Source organism: Tiliqua scincoides, chromosome 1, assembly GCF_035046505.1.
Source record: "Tiliqua scincoides isolate rTilSci1 chromosome 1, rTilSci1.hap2, whole genome shotgun sequence".
Lineage (NCBI taxonomy): Eukaryota > Metazoa > Chordata > Lepidosauria > Squamata > Scincidae > Tiliqua > Tiliqua scincoides.
Window position 1 is genome coordinate 45,210,023 of NC_089821.1, and position 22,445 is coordinate 45,232,467.

At 44.1% G+C, this 22,445-nt stretch overlaps 1 protein-coding gene across 5 annotated transcripts in view; it reads right to left on the reverse strand.

Annotated features, from left to right (window-relative positions):
• The window catches only part of FAR1 (fatty acyl-CoA reductase 1), a 50,388-nt gene extending 29,878 nt beyond the window's left edge, over positions 1-20,510 (reverse strand). For 4 of the 5 annotated variants that reach the window (XM_066638841.1, XM_066638835.1, XM_066638827.1 and 1 more), the window contains exons 1-2: positions 20,418-20,510; positions 2,615-2,766 (exon numbers count right to left, since the gene is read on the reverse strand). The gene's annotated coding sequence lies outside the window, so the exon portion shown is untranslated. Of the gene's footprint in view, positions 1-2,614; positions 2,767-19,935; positions 20,139-20,417 lie in introns of those variants that run through there. The other variant, XM_066638819.1, reaches the window with a different exon arrangement.
• Positions 20,511-22,445: the final 1,935 nt, after the last annotated feature.

A 22,445-nucleotide genomic window follows, 5' to 3' on the forward strand; every position in this document is an offset into this window, starting at 1 on the left:
TGCTTGCACAGAATTTCTGGCCAAGAGAATATCATCTGGACTTGATTTTTTCCTTATCTGATGACAAATACACTATACTAATGTATTAATACATTTGGAAAAATTAGATCATTAATTAAAAAGATAATTGTAGGTTTTTTTAATTACCTATACAGATATTACCTGTCTTTCACACAGTAATGCTGAACTACCAGAGTTATTGTTCACACATGACATGGCAGAAATGTTGCATGCAACTCGATCATACAACAAGAAATATCTGCATGCTAGTTTAGACCAGGATTTGACAACCTATGGGCCAGCAAACCAAATCTGGTCTGCCACCCTAAATCATTCTGCCCATAGTCGGATGTAAGGAGGACAGGCAGAATAAGGAGTCTAAATTCTGTGATTACTTCTTACTCAAGCCATGTTGAAATGTACTGAGCTGCTTTTAACCTCAAATGCTCTACACGACCTAAGAAGGATGACTAAACTCATGGATCAAGGGGTGCGGATTGCTCTGCACTCTTGGGTTAAGTTGGCGGAGTGTCCATTGGGCACATCTCCAGTGGTGGTTAGAAAAGTGAATCCTGCAATACACACATACATAGGGAACTGTTGATTTATATAGTAAAGGAGAATAATAATACTATTATTAATAATAGTACTATTATTCTAGTACTATACTAGTACTAGTATACTATACTAGTACTATACTATACTACTATACTATACTAGTACTATACTATTATTCTCCTTTACCAATACTAATACTATTATTCTCCTTTACCATATGTGGGACAGTGTCAACAACCATCCTTTGTATGAGCTTCTTACTACTAGGAAGTGCATGGTAGGAATGGTACTGCGATGCGGGGAGAAGGGTGAGGTGCCAGCCAATCCTTGCTGGCACATGTTGCTTCAAATGCCAGCAAACAGTTCTGGGATGGCCAGGTGGTAGCCAGGGAGTGCACAGGGTCTTGGCTAGTGATGGCTGTTGCAAGTCCCTAGACACCACCTGGCGACAGTCAAGAGCCATCAGGCCTGCTTTACTCATGCACATCTGGCCCCTACACAAAAAAAAGTGACCAAACCCTGGTTTACACCATCCCATTCTGACAGCTTCCAGATGCCCTCCTCTTGCTACTATGCACTGCAGAACCCCTGGTTTGCAAGCAATCCAAAGAGAATAAAAAATGCAGACTGCTAGAATCAAACTTGACCAATTTCAGCATAGATCATTCAAAAACACACAACATCACAGCGACATCTTTCCCTGCTGAGAATGCATCAATGAGGAGCAGTGCAGTCCAGCATATATGATTTAAGTAACTAACACATTTATGGATTTTGACTGTTTTGCTCCCAAGTCTGAGCTACCTTATTCATGTGGTAGCAACTTTTATCTGACCTGGTCCTACTAACTCTATGCTTCCTTAGATATTAAAAAATGATGCAGGTAAACAAAGTAAGTATAGACAAGACCACAGTAACTATCACAACTCATTGAAAAAGGAAAAGAGTGCTCTTGGTTTTATGGCTACACAGAACTTAACTCCAAACTCCAACAGTAGCCAGGACAGGAACACAGACTGCACCTCTGAGAAGATCACACTTTTAACTTAAGATCTATCGCTGTCAATCATTTTAGACTACTGTAACGGCCCAATTCTACCTAAAAATCCACATGGTGATGCAGCAGTGCCGGCTACGCAGCATCCCAAGGGGGATTTTGGCTGCTGGAGGTCTCCTCAGGTTAAAGGAACATTTGACCCCTTGCCTCAGGATAAGCCCCAGCAGCTGCAATGGGTCAATTCATCAATGTTCCTGGTATGTTCACGTTAAGTCTGTGTTCATCTGTGCAGGTGGATCAAGCCTGGGGGGCCTGGGATTCAATATGCACCACCACCATCGATTCTGCCTCCTCCTGGTCCCAATCCGCCAACCCCCACTCCATTCAACCCTCTCCACCCACCCTGTTCTGCCACCAAGCCAGGTTTACCCGCTCCGGCAGCTCTTTCTTGCTCCACTGGCACAAGTCGGAAGACTCTGGTCTTCCCACTGGCACAGTTGGTTCCCTGTGCTGCTGCAAGAGTTGCTGCTACAGCCTTTCAGTAAGATTGGGCCATAATTCATTCTACATGAAGCTGCTCTTGATGGCTGAGAATTTCAACATTCATAGCACAGTCAGAACATTCCAGTATCTACCCAGGCAGCTTCCAGGCACAATTCAGAGTGCATGAGTGAGTACATGCATTAAATCTTCAAAGTCCCAAATAATACAGAGAAGCAACTGCACCCCTCTGTATTATTTGCCTCACTGCAAAGTTATATAAGAACATAAGAGTAGCCCTGCTGGACAGGCCAAAGGACTATCTAAGTCCAGCTTCCTGTATCTCACAACGGCCTACCAGATGCCTCAGGGAGCACACAAGACACCCGCATCCTGGTGCCCTCCCTTGCATCTGGCATTCTAAATGCTCAAGATCAAACAATGAGACCTCATACCATCTGCATCATATCTATTACACAATAAGGCACTCTTTCTTTCAAAGCCCAATTGCAGTTTAGAAACACAAAGACCAATTTTGGTTAGCATTCAAAGTCAGGACTAAACAAAGTTTTATCCTACCTGTTTTATATGCTTTTAAGACTAGTTTCCCCTTTCTTGGTCACCTGTCAGGCTGTGCATTTAATATTGCTGCTTCCTAGTAAAATTCTGGAAGGCTGTTCCAAGCTTGGCCATTTCCCAGGGAAGATCAGTTCAGGATGGGACAATGCCTCCTGGATTGAACGAGAAAATAGACATATGCCAATTACTGAATATTTACAACAATATTATAGCTATTTGCTACAACACAATCTCTGTATGTCTGAGGTATTCAATCTTTACGTCCCGCCTCCCTAGTGAGGCGTGGCTAGCCTCCAGGGGCGTCACCAGGCATCTCAGGGAGAGAGGTGGCTGGCAGCTGCTCTGCTGCTGAGCTCTGCTCCTGACTTGCTGCTTTTCCGCAGCTGTGAATGAGGTTGGTGGGGCAGCATGAGGCTGGGAGGGCATGTGAAACATGGTGGGGGGAGGTGGGAGAGAAGGCTGGCTGGGCAGGCAGAGGTGCCACATCTCATCATGGAGCTCTCTCCATGTGCAACCTCACCCCAAGGACTACATTTCCCTGTGTGCCCCTTGCTCTGGGCATCCTGGGATTGGTCAAGGCTAGAGGAGAGGAGAGTGCAGATGCGCTGCATTTTGGGGAGAGACGTGGCTGGCAGGTGCTCTACTCAGCTCAGCTGCACATGCTGCCTCCTGACTTGCTGCTTTTTGGAGGCTGAGGTGGGTGGGGCAGTGTGAAACCTCATCCCAAGGACTACATTTCCCAGCATGCCCCTTGCCCTGGGCATCCTAGGATTGGTCAAGGCTGCTTGGGAAGGAAAGAGCCAGCCTGCTCCTAGTGAGGGGGGAGGGTGTCCAAATGCACCAGCCTGCATCCCTCCGTCTTGCCTGGGGGGAACAGGGGTGGCATCTGCATGCTGGGTGTATGTGTGTGAGCAGCCCCCCATCTACTTTGGGTGAGTTGTAATCTTGCTGTATGTGGCTGCAATCCTTTCCACACTTTCCTGGGTGTAAGCCCCAGTGACTCAAATGGGGCTTACTTCTGAGTAGACCTACATAGGCTTGGGGTCTGTGTCAGCTTAACCCAGGATCCTCACCTTTCTTTTTCTTTCCCCTTCAAAAAAGGAAAAAAGCCACTCTTGATGGCTTTGCCTCCAAAAACTGATTAAAAATAAAAACCCCATTCCTTTTTAGCCATCCCCCTTTTTCCTCCTGGCTCCTTTTTAGCGGGGGGGGGGGGGGGTACTCTGTTGGCTGCTATTGTAAGACAAAAGGCACAATTCTAGCTAGGTCTACTCAGAAGTAAGTCCTATTGTGTTCAATGGGACTTACTCCCAGGAAAGTGGGGTTAGGATTCCAGCCAAACAGTCTCTAGGTCTCAGTTTGCATCAGTTTGCAATTAGCAGATACACACAAAACAGTCTTCCCCTCCTGCAAATTCATCACTTCCCCCCCTTTCTAAAACCCTCCAGGTGTGCTGCTAACAAATTCAGGGCACAAGCCTAACCAGGTCTTCTCAGAAGTAAGTCCTATTTTGTTCAATGGGGCTTACTCTCAGGTAAGTGTGGTTAGGATTGCAGCCTCAGAGTGCTGGCAGCCTTGTTTCTAGTGTATAACACCTTCATCCCCATTTTGGGGGTAACTGAGGTGAGGTGTAATGGGGAGCCGTAGCCAATAGCTGCAAGGATTAGGGGAGGCGCGAGCCAGAAAAGTTGAGAACCACTGCTGTAGGCTTTCATGATTACAGAAGATACTGAAATATGAACTGGCTAGCTGTCGTCACAGCTACCTCATAGAGACAAACAGCTAAAAGGGGAAAATAGAAATCTGATTCTAAGGCTGGTTTGCTGCTTTTCTTATTAAAGTTTCTCTCTGTAACATGGAGAAACCTAGTGAAAGTAAGAATTCTACACACCATGGAACTGGTACTGCTGCAACAGTTCAGAATCACGTTGTTTAAAAACAGGTAGGATTTTTAGCCAACACATGCAAACAGATTTTTTTTTTAAATTCCAGACTATCATGAAAAACTGTTTACTAAAATCTTTTTATAACTAAGAATATGGAACACAGACAAGCAATAGAGGCTATTCATTTAGCTAAGGGCACAGTACCTCAGAGGAAGGGATTGGGGCCACAGAGTTCAGGCATGTTTTGGGGCAGAATCTCCAAAGGAAGGCACCTATAAAAAGGATTGCCTCATTGACCTTCAGCATCAACAGCTGTCAAAAGTAAGTGCCAATTCGGCAGAGGTAACTTGAGCATTATACATATGTGCCAAGGGAGTGCTCAAGCCTTCTCAGCAACTGCTTATATACATACCACTTTGATAGGTTTTCATATAGTGAATAAACGCATGCCTTTTGAAGTGTGAGCCTATCTTCTGTTCTAGAAAGGTACCTGGATGTAGACTTGTCAAAAGTCTAAATGTTTCATTACTTAATATTTTAGAGATAAAGATTTAAATTGTGCATTCTTGCAAATGTTCATGTAAATGTATGCATGTTTTCACTACAGTGTACTTTCCTTTATAAAATACTGCACTAGCTTTAAAGTCTATGCCAGTGGTTCACAAACTCTCTGGGAGTTTGAGAACCGTTAGTAAATGCTTGTGAGGGCAGGGACTGGGAGGGGGGTGTGCCCCAGCGGCGCCACAGCGATCAAGACACTATGGGCACCCAGAGGCTTGTCTCCCTGCCTGGGGGTGGGGTCAGCAAGCCTCAAAGTGAGCCCAGGAGGCCCGCAACTATATTATTAACAGTATTTATATAACGTTTTTCAACTAAAAGTTCACAAAGCGGTTTACAGAGAAAATCAAATAACTAAATGGCTCCCCGTCCCAAAAGGGCTCACAATCTAAAAAGATGCCAAGGAATACCAGCAGACAGCCACCAGAACAGACAGTGCTGGCGTGAGGTGGGCCAGTTACTCTCCCCCTGCTATAAAAAGGAGCACCCACTTGAAAAAGTGCCTCTTACCCAATTAGCAGGGTTTAACTACCTCTGCAGGTCTCCCCCATGCATCTTATCGCTCCGATCTGCAGGAATACACTGCCAGTAAAGTGTAATCAGAGTGATAAGATGCTTGGAGAAGACCAGCAGAGGGGACTGCGAGCCCCTTGGACACTCTTCAAGGCTTGCTGACCCCACACCCCAGGTAGGGAGACTGGGTGTCCATGGTGTTGTGATCGCTGCAGCACTGCTGGGGCACCCATTCCTGGGTCACTCCCCTTAAGGGGAATGGCCCTTTTTTTGTGACTATGGTCACAAAACCACTTTGAGAACCAGTGGTCTATGCAATTATAATATTTTCAGAGCCAACTGGACTACAGAAAAAAGTAGACAATTCTTTTTCAAACATCTGGCAGTAAACACAAAATAGCAAAACACAATGTCATTGACAGATCATCAGGAATGGATCTGGGAAAGAAGATGAAGAGGAAAATGTTCTCCATTAGTCCACCTTCTACTACTACACTCTTTCCCCTCCTTATCTTGGAGAGGAGCATCTGTAAATAAATATATCCTTCACTCAAGATTACACTGACTAAAATCTTCACAATGATAGCTTCAAGTTGCAGAGAGATCTATTCCCAAAGTTATCAAAGGGAGTTAGTTTAGGATCTAAGGAATGGCACAGCAGGTTGCATTCTTTTCCTGAGCCCAAGCCAAATGACCCTAAGAAACAGTTATTACCCATAAAACAAGCACCAGAAAGAGTGCTTGGACTGATGCAAGTAGAAGTATACGGCAGAACAGAAGCTTTCCCTAAGACCAGACAACTCTTAGACACAACAGGGCTTGCCAAGCACCACTCTGAAACACTGATGAAGCCCTTCCCATTCAACCCATATGTAGTGCATACTATCTACAAGGCACTGATTAATTCAAGGCATGATCTTGGCTGTGCACAAAATGGATCAGGTTATTTATCTACAGAAAAATTTATGCACTGCTTCCTTCTTCAAAAACAGACACACCTGATTTAAGAAACAACTTCAATACCTATGATGAAAAGGAAATAAGAAACCTAATTCACTCTTCTTGAACAATATGATTGGCTTTAGAAATAGCTATCTCCAAATATGAATTTGATCGCAACATGGGTATTTTAGATCCTCTGTCGTCAATCATTTCCACACTGTAGGTCAGAAACAAGAACATTCTCCCCTCAAACCAATTCATCGGCAAACCAATTTCATTGCAAGCATCCAGTCAAACGTGTCAGGTATATTTCAGATAGACAGAGTGACAATTTTCAAGAACCATCTCGCACCACTCTGTGCCAAAACCTAACTCAGGTGATACCACAACTGTAAGGGAACACACTCTGGTGAGGTGAAACAAAAACAGAGCAGAAAGAAAAGGAAACAGGACCTACATGAGCTGTAGGTTTCTACTTTCAGGGAAATGAAAAGCAAAAGAGACAGGAGTAAGAGCAGCAGAAGAATTTCAGGGTATGAAAAAAGTGAGGAAAACAGATTCAAAAATTCTCTTTAATTTTTCACTATTTAAAAATTCAGATTTTTTGAAAAGTTAATTCTTTAGTAGTAATCACTCAGAGAGAATGCCTAGTGAGAACAATAATTTTTCCAGAAAATATTCAATATAGTTTTATCCAAATCCACTCAGAAGTGCAAGATATTCAAATATAAACATTGCAACCCAGAGTCAAGTCAGCCAATTCAGTTCGATCAGAAATACATTTTCACATTTAACAAAACATGTGGCACTTAATCTTTAAAACTTCCGGTATGATCAATAATTAAGTCTTGCTTGTATTTAAAGTAAGTTTAGTGCCAATTTCAATCTGCCTTCTGGTTCAGTCAGAGGAACTCCCTTAATTGCCCAAGCTGGCTATTCACATTGCTGAAAAAGAGAGGTGGAGCACTCCTAGGTGATTTGGCTGCCTTCAACAACATTAACTCTCGAATCCCTTCTGGGTTTCCTTCACAGGAGGAGCCAGGGGGCATTATTTTAGTGATTTCAGCCCTTTCAAGAGGTAAAATCCAGGAAGACTGCTGCTCCACCACACAGCAACCACCAATGACATCTTCTCTCACCCCCTCTTCTTACCCATTTATGGAAGTAGAAGTAGTCCTGAATAAGTGCCTTAGGTCAGCCATGGACAGGAGAAGGTAAACAAAACATTTAGACAATACAGGAGTACTCTTGGTTGCAAAGTGGTGTTCTAATCAACACAAAACATATTCTAAGTATTCAGCAAAGACATGCATAAAAATATTCAGATAGTACTCTCCCAGTGCTCTTCAGAAAAGTTCAAATCGTGCCACTACATTAAGACTGATCAGTTTAGCTAGCTTGTGCTTTCTCTACTCTTGATTCTGCTTGTCTTTGTATTATATGTTTAGTCCAATTTTATTTTCAAGTTTGGTTGTAAACCACTTTAAGACATCTCTAGAAAAGGTGCAACAAAGCTTTAGAATAGAGGAAGTAAACATTTAGAAGCCAAAGTGATTTTTAAAATTCTAAACAGCTATATACCAGACTGTATAGAAGAAACCTACCCTGGAGTGTTGTGGCGCCAACTTTTTTGGAGATGTAGCTCTGGCCCCATGCTGAGGGAAATCTATTCTGGAACTGTGGGGATTATCAAGGAAAGAACATGGAGGAAAACGTCACGTAAAAACTTGGGGGAGGCACAGTGAAATTTCCACTTAGCCTGCAGCAAACCACATTTGCTATCAGTGATGTCTCACCATGGAAGTAAGATTGTCTCAGCCTCTCAGCGTTAACCCATTTTTGCCCATCCCACAGGTGTACACACTTGGTCCCTGCTGCATATACGCAACATTAAGAAGAAGTGGTTTAAGGCAAGACCAGAACCCTCTCAATTGTACACTTAAGGCTCCGAATGCTAAAGTATAGGAGCAATTGAAAGAGTAGCCTCTCAAATTATCTGTGTTGGGTAGCAGTATGGTCCTTGAGACCTAATTAACAGTTGACTTGAGTTTGAGACTTGAGGTAATGGAATTCTAAGTCAAAAAGAACTGTACTAAGTACAGTTTGAGGCTAATTATTCTCTAGGGTTCCATTCCAAGCGCTCGCACGGATGGTAAAAAACGCACGATAGCAAATCAATTTAAAAACAGGTTTCTTTGCTCTGGTGATTTAAAAACAGCCTTGCTGACCTTTGTGATATAAGGTAAGAGTCATTAAGAAGACAATCCATCAATCAGTTGCTTAGAAAGGCGCTTCACTCAGCCCCCTTCACCAATGCAAAGTGTGCTCAGGGGGAAGGGAGGGGTCCACTGGAGAGAAAAGGATTTATGGATTGTCAGCCAGCTGCCCTCTCTCTCTCTCTCTCATTAAGGAGACTATTGTTAAAGGACTGTTCAATTTTTTTAACTGATTTTAAAGAGATGCATTTTACCCCTTCTCCAGGGATCAGCACATTCCTTCTCATTTGCAGGGGCCATTCATGTTGAGTCAAATCCATGTATAAATAGGCTGAACCTGTAGCTTAAGGTTTTCCAAGTGGCCCCAGTCCCCAAATAAAATGACAAATACTTGCATTAAACAAACAGTGACATATACCAAAGCAACACCTAAAACAGAAAATGGTTAAAATACAAACTGCCCATGGCCACCACTGTGTTTTAAGACTAAAAATTCAGGAACCACCAAGTATAAAGTATACACAGATTGTGTTGAAACATTTTAATTGTATAGATTTTAAAAGAAAATTGTGCCACCTGTGCACACTTACATGGGAGTAAGTTCCACTGAACTAAATGAGACTTGCTTATAAATAGATGTGTAAGATTGCATTATAATTGTATATGACAATGGGAAAATTCAAGGGGAATAAATGGAGAGAAGTTGTTGAATTAAGCAGAGCCCAGTTCTCTCTCCAAGTCTTTCCGATAAGGCTTGGATTCTTTTTTTATCCAAAATAAAATGGTTAGGGCCATGGCTGTGCTTGAAACCTCTATTGAATCTCTCCCTTTTTACAAGTTTATTTAGAATTTGGCCATTGAAAAGTTAAGTTGCATTATCATAGGCACAACATTATTATGGGACACTATGGACAGAACATAAGGAGAGCCCTGCTGGATCAGGCCAATCTACTCCAACTTCCTGTATCTCTCAGTAGCCCACCAGGTTCCTGCAGCAATCTCACCGAAACTCAAGCTATGACAGGATCAGCATCTCGCGTTATAGACTGCATCGACACAAACCATAAGAAACATAAAGTCAGAGTCTGAATTGTCAAAAAGAAAAAAGCTAGCTGCCTTGTATCAGAACTCATTTACAAATAAGCAGAGATGTGATTTTTCATTTTTATTTTGCTGTTTTTTATTTCTTACAAAAATGAGAAGTACAGAAAGCAGTATATGTGTTTCTAGTTATCACTGAAAAAACACACTTCTACAAATGAGGAATCCCTTTTATGAGAAATGGGTGTATAGAGGCAACTAGTAAGACTCAAGCTCATGGATAGCATTAACGGCAAAGAGAATAAGAGGATCACGATGTATCAACAGCTTTATGAATAAGAACTTATGTGATCTTTGAAACTTGTTCTGTATTTGTTTTTTAAATTGTTTTTAATTTAATATTCATGACATCTCAGAGGGCAGGAAGTTGTCATTAAGCAGCAAATGATGTCATTCAGCAGGAAATGACATAATTAAGCATGTGATAACCAAAAATAAGCACTTTGTTCTCACCTAGGAACTTATTAGCTGCACATGACAGAAGAGAAATATGCAAATCTTGATCATATTTTCAGTATACGGGAGAGCCCAACTGTCATGTGGGTTGCCCTTCTAGCAGCGCTACTTCTGAGGAGCACTGTTCCCTCTAAAAATTTTCCTACTGTATGAAGCAGTTAATGACCTAAAGCAGTACATAATCACTGTCATCTTAAAACAGGCAATGGCCAGACTGATTGCCCAGAAATACCTGCCCACTTTTTCCCATGCTAAAAAACCCCTGATCATTCTGGTAGCTCTTCCTCTGTATAAGGTACAGGGTCTGTACCATTTCTCATGATATTCTTTCAGAGTTGGAGCAAACAGAAGCTCACATCTCTATCTGCATAGCACACATAACTGCATCACTTCTATCAGTCATCTTCACACACTGCGCGGCTTCTCTGCAGCATTAGAGAACAATAGAACAAGGTAAGAGCCCCCAATTTCTTTCAGCATTGTTCCTATTAGAACTTTGTTTGGGACCAGATAAGGAGATTTCAAAGGCCTGACCTCACTCATGGGCCTTGTCTGACTCCCCCCTGCACTAGCCACTCAAGAGCATAAATTGTAAACCGAAAGAGAACTAAAAAGAACCATGTACCTGGCAGCAAAATCAGAGATTTACAGGTCAGTGTTAAAAAACAGTGCTTTGAAATGTATGAGCTAAACAAAGTAGAACAGCTTGTGTAAGAGAGAGGGACAAAAAAGGAAGACCACAGAAATAAAAGAAACAAGTTTGTTAATCAGGTATGCATGAGTGGAAAAGAATGCATTCTAGAAAGTCAAGTGAATGAATGAGGGAGAAAGGAAAAACAAGTGGGAGTAGGTGAATACACATAAAACATGAAATTAACAAGTTCATTAAAGTACAGTGTGGGAGGACAGGAATGTAGCATGAAATTTAACAAATAGAGCAAAAATGCTTTATATTTAAGAAAAGCTTGAGAAGCATTAAGATCCAGTGCAAAGTCATATTCTTTTGATCCCCCTTCCAAACAAAAGGGAGCAACTATTGCAATACCTTTAATATGTCCTAGACCAGTGGTACCCAAGCCTGCAGACCACTAAGGCAAACACTGAAATTGTCATGGGCCACATGCAAATCCCTTCATCCCCAGCACACAAAAAAATACAATTCAATTTGGTAGCCCATGGAAGAGCACTCAGCGAGTCACTGGAAATGCCACCTGCAGGGGGTCCATTCTCTGCTCTCTCTGGTGGTCCATGGGGAAACATCTCACTCAGTGAGCACTCCTCCACAGACTACCAGAAAGGGTGAAGAATGGACCCTTCCGCAGCTGGCACTTCAGAAAACACTGGACCATCAGGGATGGCAAACAATGGACTATCGACAACCACAGCTGATACTTGAGTGTTCAGTGGAGTAGTAATCACTTGGCAAGACACTGAAAGTGATCAAAGGTGATCATCTCCCTCCCCCCCCCCCAAGACCTTGAGGACCACTTCTCAGGGTCTCATGGAACCACTGTTCTACACAAAGACAGCTCCAACAAATGGGCCTAGATATAAAAAGAATCCACTCCAATGAACTAAGGCAGTCGTTCTCGAACTCTCTGGGCGAGTTTTGAGAGCCTGTAAGTGCTTGCAAGGATGGGAGGTAGTGGGGGCGGGGGAAGGAGTACACTTCCACTCACCGTGTCTGCAACAGCCTCCCAGGGGTTGGAAGAGCCCAGTACCAGCCTCACCAAGGCTCTCCACACAGTGCAGAGCCCAGTAGAATGAGATCGCAACCACTTCCTGTTTCTCAATTGCAAAACCAGAAGTGGTCGCGATTGCGTTCTGAAGTGGTCTGCACTGCATGGAGAGCCTTGCTGAAGCTGGTACCAGGCTCCTCCAACCCCCAGGAAGCTGCTGCAGGCAGAGGTGAGTGGAAGCACACTCCTGCTCCCTGATCAGAGGCACAATCCAGGGGATTGCATCTCTGCCTTCCCCCCCCACCCCTTAATTGGGCAGAGCCCAGGACCCTCATGCTGGGACGTCACGACACCCCAGTTTGAGAACCACTGAACTAAGGTATATGGAATGAATGCAATAAGAGAAAACCTGGATAAAGATAATAGTCAACCAGTTTCTTTGATATTTTTGATGAATGAAGTTCTTCTATAGTGCAGATTCAGTGAACACTCAGCCACTGCCAAGCCTTTTTCCTTCTCCTATATTCGTGAATAAAATTTAAAAAAAACAACAGAGTAAGAAAACAGAAAAGGAAAAAGGGGGAGAGAAATACATTATGTTTTAAAGATAGCAAAAGACTGTGGGAGGAGGTCCTGCAAATAGATACATCCTAATTGGAATAAAAGTGATCACTAGGTTTAACATCTTATTGAGGATGGGGAAAACAAAAAGGTTCTAATAAAGATACTGTATACTGGTTAACTGACTATTGTTTGTATTTATAGATAGTGACCACCAACAGCAGAACCAGGGGCATAAAAAACAATAATATTTTTGCAGCTCACATCTTGATACATGGATTGAGACCAACTTGTGGTCAGTACAAATGATCTGGGGAACATCAAGTTAATATTTTGGATGCCAAAGATTCAGTAAAGCCCTTTGTTTCCTTCTTATTACCACCACAATCCAAGACTGCATCACATGAGATGGTCAACAACTTCAACTTGCAGTCATGGCCATGGTGAACAACAAACTATTATCTTCGTTTTCTGCTTGGGCAACCACCTTGTTCACAAGAAGTTGTCCACAAAAGATGTGAACTCAGTAATTTTGGGCAGCACAGGTGGATCTCATGCAAGAGGTAAATACCACCTGTACCCATAGAGAAGAGTTCCAAAATGACAGAATCCCAATAAAATACATATTATAGGCTACTGAGTGTGCTATAGTGAATATTTTATATTATGTAACTCATATCCCTATCACCAGTTATTTATTTGAAAAATTTATATCCTGTCTTTCCCTTGCCAAGGCAAATATCCAAGGTGGCTTACAAATTTCCATAAGAACACTGCTGAGAGTCGGGCACTGGGTTTCAGCTATTTTATTAAGCCTTCCCTGACCTACCCTTGTAATTTCAGCACTTGGTTAAGGTTCTGAAAATCATCAATCTAGGCCAGGGGTGCCCAAACCCCGGCCCTGGGGCCACTTGCGGCCCATGAGGCCTCTCAATGCAGCCCTCAGGGAGTCCCCAGTCTCCAATGAGCCTCTGGCCCTCTGGAGATTTGTTGGAGCCCACATTGGCTTGACGCAACTGCTCTCAGCGTGAGGGTGACTGTTTGACCTTTCATGTGAGCTGTGGGATGAGGGCTCCCTCCACTGCTTGTTGTTTCATGTCTGTGATGCAGTAGCAGTAGCAAAGGAAAGGCCAGCCTTGCTTTATGCAAGGCCTTTTATAGGCCTCTAGCTATTGCAAGACCTTCATTCATTCATATAAGTTCATCTTTAATGTAATCATTTATGTAAACTCATGTAAATTTATTCAAATTTTAAATGTAATTTAACTCTTTTTTTCCCCCTGGTCCCCTACACAGTGCCAGAGAGACAATGTGGAACTCCTGCCAAGAACTTTGGACACCCCTGATCTAGGCAAATGGGGGTCTTGCTGGACAAACTATTATTGTTTTCAAGAAGGGATGCAAAGTAGGGCAGCTCTGGGGCTGAAAGGTCAAGAAGTGCTTTGAAGGAGCTGCTTAGTGCAGTGGCCTACCCAAGATAAGAATCTAAGCAAAAAGATCAGTAGAGGGACAGCTGAATATGCCATCAATGAACCAGAGACAAGCCCAGAAAAGTAAACAACAGAGCATTAGGCCTTTCCAATGCACCATCCACTGAAGCCACATTGCACTGCAGATCGTGAGACAGGAGGAGAGAAAAAACTTGGAATGCAATGGCAGCCACTAGAAAGAGGCATGCCAGTTGATGCAAAACCAGAGGCTCCAGTCAGGCTGATGTGCTGTTACAACAGTTGAAGCTGGCAGCCCACAAAGTGTTTCCAAAGTTGAGGATGTAATGTTCACAAACTGCAAGGCACTTGATAATAAATTCACATTCCTTCCACAGGACAGGAGAATGAAAACCCTTCAGAATCTGATGGGAGGAGAGCTTGATTCATTTTGCCCTTCCCTGGACCATGGGCAGCAAGCCTAAGACCAATGCACACAGTTATCAGGGAAAACATTAACACTGGTGAAGAAAGAACAAAACAGATAGCACCAGAGAGGAGGAGAAAATGGGAGAGATAGAAAACAGTCAATGGCAGAAAATACTATAGGAAGCCCTCAGTGTACTGGGCTACACCATTATTCTACAACACTGGTGGTCTCGTGGTCCACAGACCACAGGTGATCCACAAGACCTTGAGAAGTGGTATGCAAAGTCCCCGAAAAAAAGTTCACCTTTGCTCACTCTTCTAGCATCTTGTTGAGTGTTCTCCACCCTCCCTGGCAGTCTGTGGGGGAGCACTTGCTTGGGAGATGCTTCCCTATGGACCACCAGAGAGATCAGAGAACAGATTGCCCATAGAAGCAACCAGCAACAAAAACAGCAACCCACAAATCTTTTCTTCACATAAGAAATAAAAAAAATCTATTAAATCTTCTCTAATTATTACAAATTTAATTGTAATTTTTGTGTGCAGGAGGATGAGTGATTGCATGTGGTCCATGCTGATTCCAATTTTTTCTTCAGTCAGTGGTTTTCAAAATAGGGTGTCATGACACCCCAGCCTGAAGGCCCTGGCCTCTGTCCCCTTAAGGGGCAGGGGCAGCAAGGCAGGAAGGAGGCAGGATCGTGTTGCTAACAGGGCTGCAGGGACTGGGATGCACTCACCAGTCCCTGCAGCATTGTCCCGGGGTGCAGGGAGACCTGCGCAAGCGTCTGCAGGGCATTGTGGCATGTGTGTAGATCCTGCGCAAGTGAATGCAGGGCTTCCCAGCCTTCCAAAAGTGGAACAATCACGCTCCACTTCTGGTTTTTGCTGAGGAGGAGCATTATTGCTCCACTTTCACTTTTGAAAGGCTGGGGAGCCCTGCAGATGCTCTCATAGGACTCCATGCACCCCCAGGATGGTGCTGTAGGTGAGTGCATCCCAGTCCCTGCAGCCCACCTGAGCAACGCGATCCTGGGGATCACTTCACAGCCTTCCCCCCATTCCTACTGCCTCCTTCCCCTCCCTTGCAAGGTCCTGCGGTTTTCAAACCCCCAGAGAGTTTGAAAACTGCAGGCTTCAGTGATCCACAGGCTTGTAAAGGCTGGGAACCACTGACCTACAACTACCATTGATGGCCACCTGTACCTTGAACAGTCTCTGACCTGACCTTCATCAAAGCAAAAACTGATCAAAGACAGTTGCAAAGGAATGCCGGGAGCCCTGTGTGCATCTGGTAAACAGCTCAGTACGGAGATAACCAGAAAATGCAGGTTGTCACTATCAAGTCACTGTGAACGTTCTCCAATGTGAATTCTGTCATTTCAGGCTGGCGCCAGATGCACACAGAACATTCCCTTGTTTACACATTTTGGACATCTGCTGTAATATCTGTGAACGGGTACACATACATCCCTTCTTGCCTGTGCAGCTTGGTAAGATCTACACACATGCCACAATGAGATGGGATAATGGACTTTTCTGGCACCACATTTTTAAAGGTTCCCCTCAATGTAAAAACAAAACCCATCATCAGAAAACTAGCACACAGGAAGAGGTTAGGTGAGAACTTTCTTCCTGGAGGTGTTAACTTTCTTCCTTCAGAGAGGAATGCTCAAAAAAGTGATTTTGCCCCTACCTACAGCCAGAAGTGGTGCAGTCTATTCTAAAGAGTTATTCTACAAGCTTAGCATTTTGTTATTTTGTAATGTTTCTGCAAGACTCCATGGCTACTGAGAAGGGTATGATTTATAAGGGCATTTGTTCATGGACAAATGAAAAGAGTCATAAGAATGTCAAGCTGTCCAAGACAGATGGTAACCGGATTGTGCCCAGGAACACCTGGATTGGGAGACTGATAAGTGTCCAAGAAGAGGTAAGTGATCTCTTACCTCTCTTTTCAATGAGAAAACGGTAAAAAGTAACTAAAAGGCTTATTAGGAGATTGCTGACCCAAGCCTAAGGCAGTGTGCATACACCAGAATTCCAGCCTCAAAGGGACTAATTAGCAACATAGCATTGGGGCAATTTAACAAGCTAATACAGAACAACACAATAACTCCTTCAGTAACCAAAATTAAGGTTCTTTCTAAGGTCAGCATTAACTCATTCTCAAACAGTGACTAAGGCCCTCTCAATAAGATCCCTGAGCTAGAGCTTGATCACCCCTGGGCCACCCACAGCAAGTGTTGCATGACATTTGAGTAACTGAAAAAAGAAGGATCTTTAAATCGCAGTTCTCTTTTTAAATGGCAAGGGGAGAATAACTGTCATTTACTTCTGCACAGCATCACTTTCCATGGCTATTTCCTTGCCTGTTGTTTCTTTTGAATATTTTTCTTTAAAGACTGTGAGCTCTCTGGGACAGGTGCTATCTTTTAATTTATTTTGCTACTTTAAACTATTATGTGAACTTGTTGAAAAGCAATATATTAATACTTTCAATAATAAGATACGCAGACAGGGTAGATTCTACAGATGCATTAAAATCCTCAGAAATGCGCCTGTATATGCAGCTTGCAAGAATGTAGTATTACAGATGTTACAGTGAGAAAAGTTTTAGCTCAGAAGCAAAACAAATGCTCTGCATAGATTATCCCAGGGTCAATCCCTGGCATCTCCAGGTTGACTGGGGGGGAGACATGGGAAAGCTACCACCATTCAAATTAGGCAATACCAAACTAGGTGGAACAATGGTCTGATTATAAGGCAGTTTCACATACGTAATCCTATAAAAGTTGCTCCTAAACCTTTTCATCATCCTCCATCACTGATGTCACAATTATGTCCTTAAAAATAAATACACACTAGAATTTAAGCTACAACTTCCAGTAGTGTAAAACAAACTACTTGCTGAAAATTTAAGATATAAACACAGCTGAACAAGGATTTTCTTAGGAGTTTAATGTTGAAAAATGTATCAATTTCCAAACCCATCAATAAATCAGAAATGCTTTTCAAGACCTTGAGGGATCTGCCTCTTGCTATGGAGAGCGGCAAAGCGGCTCTCATCAAAATATTTGTAAAACTGAAACAACTCTTGTCAAAACTTAATACCAACACTTATAAGAAGTTGGTTGTAAAGTCAAGAATTTAAAATTCTTCAGGTGCCAAGTTTGATGCAAGTCCCTAAAAAACATGACAAACCACTTCTAAGTCTATGTCAGCAATAGAAAAATTGATCATGTGTATAATTTTGCCCCAATGCACATATTAAGAAATCAAGATGGGTACAGATTTCTGGAGCAATTTGTTGGAGCCAGCAACTTTGAACTTGTCTGGAAACAGAAAGACTATGAACGATAAATGAGAAAGTCTCCATTGTCCCTAGAATGACCAGCAGATTGAAAAATCAGGTCTAATGAACTCTTTCCAATTCCTTTTCCTAACTAAATTTCTTCAGCACCCAAATGATTTTCTACAAATTTCACACAGTGCTTTACCTTATTTTCCATTAACTGCAACTGCTTTTTCCTATATCTACCATGGGACAAGAATGCTGTAAATTTTTCCTCCTCTCAAGTGTCTTTTAAAATAGCAAGTTTTTAACATGCAACTCTGTTGCCATTTCCTTTGAATTTGCATAAAAATTGGCATCAACAGAGGCTTATGAAAAACAGTAGCCAATTCAATTGACTGGGACTGCAGCAGGATTCCCTACCTCTGTCATGGATCTGATCTAGACAGTAACATTAAGAACCAAATACATATGATCCAAACATGCAATTAATAAATTATGGCTTTTATTAAGTTTTTCTCCATCATACTTTTTAATTGCCTTAATAGGTCTCTGCTAAATTCATTCCAATTTGTCAACATTCTTCTTCAACAATGACATCCAGACATAAAGTATTTTCACTGAAGTACTATGAGTACTTTTGGGAAAGGGAGCTTATTTATTTAACAAATTTGCAACTGCTACTTTGTGAACTTTTTTGCTCAAAACCAGCATTCAAACATTCATAAGAGAATCTCATCAACGCCAAGCAAAATAAGAACACCACACTGTATGCCTCTTTAAGTACTTAATAAAACTTTATAATTCTTCTCTTAATATTGGACTGGAAAACTTGAGTATACTGAAGAAGCTAGCAGAAGTATTTGGGACAAGTGCAAAAATTGAACTAGAATTTCTGGTTTTGCAATTGCAGAAACCAATATTTCTTCTTAAGCTTTTACTCAGACAGTTCCTTTCTGCAAACCCAAACTGACCAATTTTGGCTGCAATAGTTTCAAAAACCATTGTAATACCTGCACTGTTAATTTTGCAACTGTTACAAAAGCTATTGCAATTCAAGCCCTAATAGTTCTAGCTGCACAATTTTAGCTACAGTTAAAACACAAAGCTCTCAAACAAGAAATGGACATTAGCTTCATCTACTTCCTTTCTGGTTAACTCTTTCAGGTGGATTAATCTCTAACTAAAACACAATTAGTTTCAATTTTACTTATCTCACATACATGTTCTTCCTGGAATACCACTTTTTTAATACCCAGCAGTCACTATTTGTAAAGAGTAGTGACAGAATGGAAAAGACTGACTGAGACACATATTCACCTACATGTGAATAGTGGTTGACAGGCAGAATCCTGCAGGCAAAAAGAGCAATATTCTTTGTTCCTGCCATGGATTCCCTACCCAGAGGGGACAAGGTCTTAAGAAAGCAGTAAGACAACAATATTGGGGAGGGAGTGGCAGCATGGAATCCAGTTTGCTCCTGCACAAACCCTTGCCCACACTAAGAATGCAGGAAGCAAGAAGAAGCTCTCTTTCCAGAAATATTTTGCCTGAAAGCCCTCTAACTAGTAACACCCACTACAGTAAACAAGGAGTCTCCTCATCAGTCTTTGTGGCTATATGAGCACCAAGTGCAGATGTCTGCTCTATTCTACATCTATGCACACATAACAAACCCATTACAATCACAACTGTAAACCCACCATCTAAAACAGTGTTTCTCAACCAATGGTACAGGTACCACCAGTGTTACTTGCAATGGTATCTGGGTACTTGTGGGACACCTGCCGCCCAATAGTGAGACCACAAACACGACATAACAAACAGTGGTAGGAGGCTCCAAAACATGCTTTTCCATGCTCAAAAAGCCCTTGCATCCACCCCAAGCCTCTTACTGGTGTTGTTGTGTAGCATCTGGCCTCCTAACCCAGTAGTAACTTGCGATGTTATCACCAGTTACTTTGCGGTACTCTGAACAAGTGGACCTGTGTGTGAAGAGGCGCAGCAGAGGACAAAGGTTGAGAAATACTGATCTAAAAGCAAAAAGAACAGATTTGCCCCCTTCTGAGAAGGGGGGAAATGATCCCCATTACTTGTCCCCAAGAGGAGAAAGCTCCAGGTTGTCACCTCACCCCCCACCCCCTTCCTCACTCCCTCCAACACACCCCATACATATTCTCTCACACCCCATACATACCCCCCTCCCTCACTCCCCCACACACACACCGTCACCCCACACACCCCCTCCCTCACTCCCTCACCCCCAACTTGTGCGGCGCTGCTGGCCCGTCCACGCGCTGCCCGGCTGCCGCCCCGCATCCTCCACCCTCAGGGCGTGACTGACATCCGACGGCGGCGCACACGCCCCGCTGCTCCCGGCACTCCGCCCAGCGCCACAGCCCTCTAGCGGAACATCCCGCGAGCCGAGCAGCGGCCGCAGCTTCCCGCCCGGGCGCTCCAGACCCCTCCGGCAGAAGGCACCTCCTCTGGGCGCCCAGACGCTCCTTCCGCTTGCTCAGACCCCGCCACGGAGGCTGTGGTCCTCGCACTCCGTCAGCCAGACTGCCCGGGAGGAGCGGGAGCCTCCGAGCCGCCCGCGCGCTCCCCTCCGCCTCTCGGGGGCTCCCCCGCGCCCACCGAGGGGGGCTCTACCCCGCCCATCAACGGCCGCCCGCCTCATCGCCGCACTGCTGGGCGTACTGAGCCCCCGCGCCGCGCGCGCACACCCCCGGCCTCCTCTCACCGCCAGCGCCTCGGTCAGCCGTGCGTGTGCGCATGCGCGGCGGCGCGTTCCTTCTCAGAGGTGGTCGCGGCGGCTCTCCTGCCAGCCCCTCCCCGTCGCTCCGCCGGCTGGCCCCGCCCGCTCGGAGACTTCCGCTCTTCCCCCCCCACCGAGGCCTCTCGGCGCTTCGCCCAGCAATGCTGGAGGAGCGACAAGCCACCCAGCAGACGGCGGCGGCGGCACCGTCATAGGCTCCCACGCACGCCACTCCCCCCTCCAGGCGGCCGATGATTGGTCCGGAGCCGAGGGGGCGGGACCTGTGGTCTCTCAGCTGAGGTCGCGCTTGGCCAATGGGGGAGAGGAAACGGGCCAGGCGGCTCGTTCTGTTGCGTGTCTGGCCGGCCATCGCCTTGGAGCCGGCGCCTCTGCGTGTCTACTCGGAAGTAAGGCCCATTGTGTTCAGTAAGACTTGCTCCCGGGAAAGTGCATTAGACTGCAGCCTGCTTTCCTGGCCTCTTGTCCCTCGCCATACGATTTCAGGGTCGTGGGGTGGTAGAGCTTCCCCGCCACAGTCAGGTTCAAGTGCTGCCACCGTGTGAGGCTTCCGAGCACCCACAATCTACACGCATGGGTGGAGAGGCAGGTGAGGCAGAGCCTCCCCACCAGAGTCCTTCGAAGAGCCCGCTGCCGGGTGAAGCGCCCAAACACCCACAACCCACATGGGTGTGGAGGCAGGTGAGGAACAGCCTCCCCATCAGAGTCCTTCGAAAAGCACCCACTGAGCTGAGCCTCCTACTGCTGTTTGTTCTGTCATGCTTCTGGTTTTGCTGTCAGGCTGCAGAGGTCCAGGGCTCCAGAAAGTATCGCCAGACATCACCCCAAGTACCGCTGGTGGTACCCATACCACTGGTCGAGAAACACTGAAGTAGACTGAATAAACTTATAGGTTTTATAATTCCAAAAGGAGAAAGGCTTCCTTCCTCTAAGGTGCTGTCTGTGTGTGTGTGTATAAGCTTCTCACATCTTTCACAGGCTGATCCAAATCTATGGAACCCCTCCCCCACTAAATTCCATCTTTCAACTTGACAAACTATTGCGGTGTCTCCAGCATGCCCCCTTCATCCCCTTCCATTTTTACCAACTAGCTAGATGAAGAGTTCGTTAAGATCAAGAGACTTGCCAGCTTCATGTTTAATGCTTGTGATTTTTTGGTCGGGCCTCATCAAAGCATTACCCTGCTTTGGACTGTGGATTTTTTTTTTCTAATGCACCGCCTACAATTTTGGGTAAAGTACTAGCATTTTAAGGAGAGGAAAGTCTATGACTGATCATTTTCTGCAGAAAAAAAAAATTATTCCCCCAAATACTTCATAACAGACTACTGGCCGAAAAAAAATAAAGATTGTATGCATATTTGAAAAGTTTAGTGTTTGATTGACATTTATTCCCAGCCACATGGTGTCATAGGGCCATCAGGTTGGCTGTTTTTTCAGGGCCTACTTATAGTGGCTCTTTAAATTGGTTCCAGACACATACTTGTGAGGATATACAAGTGTCTTTATCCTTACAGAGAGAAGCAGTGTGGGGGATTGTTTGGAGTGAGGAAATATCAGTAGGAAGTAGATTTAAAAACACTTTCTTCCCTGCTACATTGATGCTGAAAATGGTTCCCCTTCTGTGGCTGCTTTTCATTAAGATCAACAGCAGCAAAAACAAAGTCATTTCATATATTCTTTACATACATTAGGAGATAGGGTCAAAGCTTAGAGCATATTCTTTGAGCGCAGAAGTTCCCAGATTCCATTCCTGGGTAGCTTGAGGTAGGACTAGGAAGGGCTCAATGTCTGAAATTTTAACACAATAACATAAGAGCCCTGCTAGATCAGGCCTAAGGCCTATCTAGTTCAGTTTTCTGTATCTCACAGTAGCCCACCAGATGCCTCAGGGAGCACACAAGACAAGAAAATACCTGTATCCTGTTGCCACTCCCTTGCATATGGCATTCAGAGATAGCCTACTTCTAGAACCAGAAGGTGTACCCATCATGAC